Here is an 8,236-nt window from a genome sequence, read left to right as displayed (position 1 = left end):
TGGTAAGAAAAAAAATCAGTGAGAAAAAAATTTGAGGGGGGTTACTCATCGAAATCACAGACGACCCCTCGACATTGACATACCAAGGGTGGTAAAAAAGCTACAGTATATATATTATATACGTTAACACACTTGACATTTACAAGTGACAAAATAATACTTAAAAAAAAAAAGCTTTTCTATTATTTTTAGTTTATTTATCACGAAAAATAATAATGATTTTAAAAAAAATAAATTTTATTAACATTTAATGTGATGATTAAATAAAATATTTGACTGAAAAGCACTATGAAACACTTGAGATGGCATTATTGTGATTACAAAGTAGCTATTCACAATTCGCTATCGTCATTTCTCTTATTTCATAACTACTGGGATGACTACTACCACAATACGGACTATATTGTACTTATTTTGAAAACAGAGACGACGTTTCACTGAATTTCCGGACAGTAGTCACAGTCAACCTAACCCTGGGTTTTCTTTAGTCAGTCTGTTCTGAGAGAATGAAAATGTGTGTGTGGGTGCGAATGTTAAACTTGGTCTCAAGTATAAAGTAGAAAAGCTCTTTCTCAAAGACACACGAATATGGGTCCTCTTATCGCAAATGACTACTTCCTTGCTGCACAATGCCATTTAGGGAATGAGGGAATGTCGTTAACGTAGATCTTCATAGTACATACCGTGCAGTAGACAGTAACATCTAACCCAGGTAACCGACCAAAACAACGGCTACGACGATGACAATAACCCTAAGGGTATGTGGTGTGAAGACAAGTATCATAAGGTGAAAACTACTAAGAGATCTACTGGATATTACTTTTTATATCATATACCTCATGTTTATTATTCACTGTAACTTTCTACCAATATAGATTTAGTTCAGATCTTAGAAAACTGGATTGTATTCAAGGGAGAGATTGACAAAATGGAAAAACTATAGAAATATTGGATTTTCGCGAATCCTAATATGCCGAATCTTTTTTTTTAACTTCCCGCCATAAAAATTAAAAATTTTCAAAAAAATGAAAATTATTGATTTAGGTCCAATTTTCGAAAATTGAGTTTCTATCAGATATCGAGGTTCTAAGAAGCTATTCCGACTATATCCGGATGGATGTCCACGCACGCGCGTGTGTGTGTTGTATGGATGTGTAGAAACTAATTTTTGTCAAAAAGGATCATCAAGACTTAGATTTGAATAGATTTTAAAGTCGATCGGCCGAGTAGTTTACGAATAATATGACAAATAAAAATTAAAACAATTTCTTTTTCAAGTTTTTTTCATATAACTCAGAAATTTCTTGTCAGATTTGCCTCAAAATGTAATCAGCTCTAAGTCTTGATGATCCCTTCCGATTGCCACCAAGAATTTTTTTTAGCTAAATGTTTTTTTTTTTGTTGAACAATGAAATAAACATTTTTTCAACTCGAAGAGCTCAAAAATGTGCCAATCAAAATTTTTTTGAGTTTTTCATATGTGCTGTTATGTAATGTATACACTTTGTGTACTTTTGCTGGTTTGTAGTCAATCAAAGTAATCAATAAAATGATTTTCGCGAATATTATCCTAATTTTATATCCCAAGAAGCCATTTGTGAGAGATTATATAGTTCTAGTACAATGGAAAAACAATAAATAGTCAACGATAAACGTGAGCTCATACTTTTGACTCGAGTCTGAAGGCAAGATCAATACCAATAATAATATTTGATTTATAAAAAAAAGTATTCATGCAAAAAATCACTCACCACACCAAGAAATATCCAGAGCAGCAGACAATTCTTTCAATTTCTGTAAAAATTATCAATTAAAATCAACTAAATTGATAGATTTGTCGATTTATTTCAAAATTTTCTTATATAAGCTATTAGTTTTTTTTTGTTGAAACAAATAACTCACCTTGGCGGACGTTATTCTCCGCTTCCAGCGGCAGGAACCAGCGATCCAAGATGCAGGATAGTCATATGGAATAAAATCAGTGTTTTTGTTTACTTCACACTCCAATGTATTATTTTTCAGTCAACTGATCGATATTTTGCGCCAGCTAATAAATATTCAGAAAAAATTTAAATAGAAAGTAATCTTGATACTTGAGAAGCGAAAATAATTTTTGTCACATTTTAGCTTCCGCTCATAAAAAACTGCATGATTATGAGCTGGGAAGTTAATTTTTGACTTAAAAAATTCTAATGTCTTACCAAGAGAACGATCTGTTCGTCTAACAATTAACTCTCGATAATAACAATTGAATTTGAATAATTCCATCAGCCGAAACCTGCGATATGATTTAATTTAATAAATTTAATTTCTTATATATATTTAAAATTGCAATGGGTAAAAATTGTAAAACTAATTATTCACCTCATTTTAATTAAAAGAATAAAGATCTTAATGACATTGTAATGTTCCGATACACAGAACTGATCAGCAAGATAAAAAATATGAAACAAAAAGATAATAACTGGTCTTAATTAAGTAATTGGATTTTTTTTAATGATTTATAAGTAAGAAAATACATACCGAAAATTTCCTCCATGACTTTTCCTCTTGAATTCTTCGATAATAATAATAATAAAAAAAAAACTAGATCAAAATAGATTTATGGTGCAAGCACGAGCTTGATAATAATTTTTTAAGAGAATTATGGGGGGGGGGGGAGTCGCGAAATTTATGAAACCGTAAACCGAATGACGTCTGCTGATAAATTATTTGTTGTGTTCTTTGGGTATTTAAAATACGGGTAATTGCGAATGATTGAACTGAAGCCTTAGCTCAGATGGAAATAATCAGCACGCGAAATAATTTTTGCTAACGAACGAATGTGAACTTAGCAGACATCAGACAAATTTAAAATTATAAACGAATAGAATAAATAATTTTAAAAATGCACTTATTAATTTTAAAATTTTTTAAATGCGTATTTTTTAAAATTTAATTTCATTAATTATTTACTCTATTTATTAATAATTTTAAATTTCACTGATGTTTGCTACATTTACACTTATTAAAGACAGACAGTTTCAGTGTAATATCAAAAAAACAAAGTTAGGAAATTATATGAGCCCTCAACTTCGACTCGAGTCAAAAGATTAATAAAAAAAATTTATGATTGAGTAAAAAAATATATCATGCAGAAAGTCACTCACCACGCCGAGAAATATCCAGACCAGCAGACAATTCTTTCAATTTCTGTAACAAAAAACAAAATTAATAAATTTTTTAAATAAAATAAAAATTTTATGATTTTTTTCATTGAATTAAAAAAATATTTACCTCGGCGGACGTATTTCTGCGCTTCCAGCATCCGGAACCAGCACAGGAGATCCATGATTATCAGAATCAATGAATAAAGTTTACTCCAATTTATTTCTCACTGAAGTTTATTTTTTTCTCAAAGTATTTTTACACCAACTGAAAATTTAAAAAAAATAATTAATAAGAGAATTAATAAAATAGAAAAATGCATATGTAGAAAATTCAAAAAGATCTAGGTGCAATTTTTTGAAAAATTTTTTTCTTTATGATTTATCGCGTTTTAAAAAACATCAAAAAATGATTTTATAGATTAAAAATTTTAAATAAATAAATGTTAAGAAATGCATGTAGTGATTTTTTAATTGTCTGGAAACGTATTTTTGAATTTTTATTTTACTTAAATTTTATTTATTTATTTAAAGATTCAAAAAACTGATAATTGTCAGCTGCATTCATACTCATCAGTAGAAGAAAATTTTATTTAAATTTGCTATAATGTGATAATAAACATAAAATTTAAATTTATTACCGAAACATCAGTGAAGAAAGTGATGATGAACAAAGATTCCAGCACGTAACTACTCAAGATATCCAAAAAATATCATCGATATTAAATGTCGTCATTCGTATCCTCTAGCAGCCAAAAACGATCTCGATGACTTATAAAGCTGTAAAACCATAAATTATTTATTATTATTAACTTAAATAAATGAGGAAAAATAATTAAAAGATTAATTTTTACCAAGACAAAGGGGTTAAACAACTGCAGTCAACTTCTCAACCGCTGTCTGCTTGCGGTCGTTCTTCTAACGGCGACTTTCATAAGCTGTGGCGCTGCGGTCTAGTTTCAGGATTTGAATTATTTTCTCAGCGGCCATTTTGGTTTTCAACAATTGAAGCTCAGTCACAAAAAATTTTTGCATTAAATTTAAAAAAAATAATTCTGAATAATTTTAATGCCAAAGACCTGGAAAATAGTTGAAATTTTCCGATTAATTTAACAAAATAATTATTTTTAACAATCCAAGATCGATATTTAGTAAATTGAATTTTTTAATTTAAACAAAAAAAAATATTAAGTAAATAAATTTATGATAATAATTAATATAATGATTAAAATTATTATTTAGAAGACTATCGAAAATAATATTCATAATTAATTACTTGAGTATTAATTAAGATTAATGATTAAAAAAATTAAAATCGTCGGCTAACTTCAGTATCATAAATTTTTCAATTTAATATGTTATCAAAGACTAAATAAATATTTATTGAAAATTATTATTCCAGATTTTTCTTTACGTGTGTAGCAAATTATTTAAATGTAATTAAGTTCTAGATATCACAAATAAATTAAATTAAATGAATAAATTAAAGGAGCTTACATGAGAGACGCTTGCTGGGCAGCCATGACAGTTTTAGACACCGGCGGCGGCTTCTGGAACTACGGCGCGCATTCAAAATTCAAAAGTTTAAAATTATCAGCGCGTCGTCAAACTTAAGGCGCTGCAGTTGCGACGGTTGAAACGCACATGCGCAGAAGCCTTAAGCTCAGTCAACGTCCCGGCTGACCGTTGTCGTTGTTCGCGACTCAATCTCAGTGAAATAATTAATTAATTTATTATAATATTTAATTCTTACATCTCTAATTAGTAAATCTGAATTATTCAGTGATCAAAACTCATTTTGAGAGTATAAATGAAGTGTGTTAGTGAATGGAGTTTTTAAATTAATTAAATTCAGTGTTGGCTTTTTTTTATCAATGTGCCGGGTTTGTTGTTGAATTTTAAACGCAAAAATAAAAGTAATTAAATAACTTAGAATAATTAAAATTATTATTTTTAAGTGAAAGTTTGAATTTTGTGATCAATCAGTTTCATAGATTTTAAATATTCAGTGAATTTTATCAGTATGTGAAAGTGCTCGTTGCTGACAAGAAAGCAGTAAAATGGCGGCAAAGTGAGTAGTTTTTGAAATTTTTTATGTTTTATAATTTTTATTCAGAATTAATTGAGTTAATTATTAAAATTTTCTCTCATAAAATATAAGACAAGTTGCTATGACAGACCAGGTTATTAATTGAAAACAGAATTTATTTAAATTCTGTTTACTAAAAAAAAAAAAAACATAAAAAATATTTGCCGTCAGTTCTTAAATTTTCAGACGAATAGAGTGAAAAGTTTTCTCAGAGTCAATTAGCTAAAAAAAAAATTTCAATCCATATATTTGATTATGATTTGTCATTTTAAATTTTTAAACCCAAGAAAATAGAAAAGTTATGAGTAATTTTGGACAATTTCGAGCTGTATATTTTAAAAAAAATTTTGTTAAGCCTAAAATATTAAAATACATTTATTTCTTCATAAACTATTAATTAAAATATAACATGAGCATCTGAGGTGTGCACTTTTAGCTTTTCCAAATTTTTTTAATTCTACTTGGAATTTTTAAAAGAAATTTCCAATTGCAGCGAGGAAAAAAAATTTTTTAGCAAAATAAGTTACCGCTAAAAAAAAAATTCTTATAAATCTTAATCGACTTCCCATTATTAAATATCATTGAATATTAAAATAAAAATATCAAAAACTTGTATTGATAAAATTATTTTGATAAAGTTCTTGTAGGAATTTAAATAAAAGTTAATTACAGAATGTAATAAAGACATTTAAAATAATAACTGCGACTCATCAGTTACTGATATCTGATAACTGAGTACGATATAAATGAAATGTTTGAAAACAAACTTCGAACAACGAGAATCCTAGAGCTACCGAGCTACTGCTGTTGCTGTTGCTGTAACAGTTACTGTTGCAGCAGTTATTTATGAGGCCGTCAAAATATCTGAGTTAGAGAGAGAGTAGCACGTGTATCCCTCACGGCAAGGCTATCAATTACAAAGCTGCAAGTCCCTTGTACTCGCGTCCTCTATCCTCGATTTCATGGTTACGTTGATATCACCTACGCCTCCACCCTGCAGAGAGTACTCTACAGACAATATTCACGTTCGAATGTATCTTCTAGCACGTATAACACAACTCTCTAGCATAGCTATTGCAAGTTGATATAATATTTCAGGGTTCGCTAAAGCCTTTTTTATTTCACGTGTCTATATACGATATTACCTCTTTTGGACGCATTCAATTCAACATCAAACATCGCTAAATTCATTTAATATCGATACTTATTAAAATTTATTGAATGCATTAAATAACAATTTAAATTACTCCAACAACTTAATTACTGTATTATCCTGCACAATCAGGACTTTATTATGTAAAAAAAAGTGGTGATGAAATGAACTCATACTGGTTTAGGGTGTTAACCTGGTATTAAAACGGTGCACATACGGACCCTATAAAAAATCCATGTGGGAATCCATATAAGAGTCTAGGCTGATTTCCATATGGATTTTTTAGATAGGGGAGTAAATGTATAAGTTCATTATTTATAACTCTCGATTACTTCGACACTAAATATTTAATTTTTATTCAAAATTTACATCAATAATAATAATGACATACTAGTGCTGCAACTTATATATTATTTGATAATTTTTTGCTACAGATTATATTACCGGACAATATTTGAGCTAAAATCACCAAATGGTGTGAAAGAAAACACTCGTACGGTGATCAAAGTACACCGTTTGATATTTAACACCAAGCAGACGGCGTAAAGTCCTCGGGGATCATTTTTACACCAGAAATTTTTTAAACTGTACCTACTCGTAGATCGTTACCATTAATACGTATAGTTATGGTAACCATACTGTATTGCTACTGTCAACTTTGACTTGGTTTTGACTTAATTGACCTAATTTTAAGTCACAAAAGAGATTTTTCTAACCCGGGTAAAAATCTGTTTCTCATATTAAAATATTTACACAATTACAAATATTTCATTATGGACAAACATTCTTTGAATTTCTCCATAAATTGATAGGTCTGTCATATCATTCATTTTAGAAACGAAAATTTTTTTTGTATTTGAAATACAATTCGATTTATGATACTTCAAAAATAAAACTACTTTTTTCAACACCGCTTAACACCAAAAAAAAATTTTAACACGGCTACGGTGTTATTGTAAAACCGCTTTCAGAGGGTTAAATTTAAAACTAGAATAGCGTGGACTTACACCATTTTTTTTACAGTTTATTAAAAGTATACTTAGTATATTAACAGTAGATTAAACAGACATAAAAATAATTAATTTCATAAATTATTAAAAATAAAGATGTCGTGAATTAATTAGTTAAAATAACAAAAATATTGGATTTGTCACTTAAATTTAATAAAATTAATTGATCGCATCAATCCATCAGTCAATTAAATTAAATTACTCAAATTACATAATTATTAATTATTGGTGCAATCAGGTAATCAATCAGTATGTGGTTATAATTATTATATTAATAACAAGTCACGATATAATAAATGAATTATTAAACAACCTGTATCTCAATAGAATGGTCAAGAGTAAAATTGTCGAAATGACAATCCTATACACACTTTACGTAATTTACGTTGACCATACATTATACCCAAACGAATGATCCCACAAGAGGGTGCACAAAACCCACCCTCGACTATTTTCAATGTATATCTCAATTGCACAATGATACTACTATAGTCTGAGTATTTAGTAGTTGTAGCTATATAATAGAGTAGTGGTTGTGTTGGTGCGGTCGTGAGCTTACAAAACATACCAACGAACGACAGTCAGCAAATGTGGGACCAATATCGACCTCGACCCCTCGTTTTCAATGTTCCTCTGACAAATACTGTAACACGCGGTACGGCGACACAAACGCGTCTCGATCACTCTATTTGTTTCAATTAATGCGTTGCGAGCAGATGAGTGAGACAGTCAGTCGAGTGTGGGATGGCAAATTAGTTATTTGGTACTCGACACTCCCAAAGCGTCCGATAGTGTATAAGTTACGGTATAAACTTTACAGTGTACAGAGGTGATTCAG

General features: G+C 29.3%; 1 long non-coding RNA gene across 1 annotated transcript; it reads right to left on the bottom strand.

Moving 5' to 3' along the window:
- Nucleotides 1-3,285: 3,285 nt before the first annotated feature.
- On the bottom strand, nt 3,286-4,059 carry LOC103575044 (uncharacterized). Its single transcript, XR_549282.1, has 3 exons — nt 4,001-4,059; nt 3,788-3,926; nt 3,286-3,414 (listed from the first exon to the last, which is right to left on the bottom strand). It is a non-coding gene; the product is annotated as an uncharacterized LOC103575044 (long non-coding RNA).
- Between the last annotated feature and the right edge of the window lie 4,177 nt (nt 4,060-8,236).

Source organism: Microplitis demolitor, chromosome 1, assembly GCF_026212275.2.
Source record: "Microplitis demolitor isolate Queensland-Clemson2020A chromosome 1, iyMicDemo2.1a, whole genome shotgun sequence".
Lineage (NCBI taxonomy): Eukaryota > Metazoa > Arthropoda > Insecta > Hymenoptera > Braconidae > Microplitis > Microplitis demolitor.
This window is presented reverse-complemented; position numbering and strand designations above follow the sequence as displayed.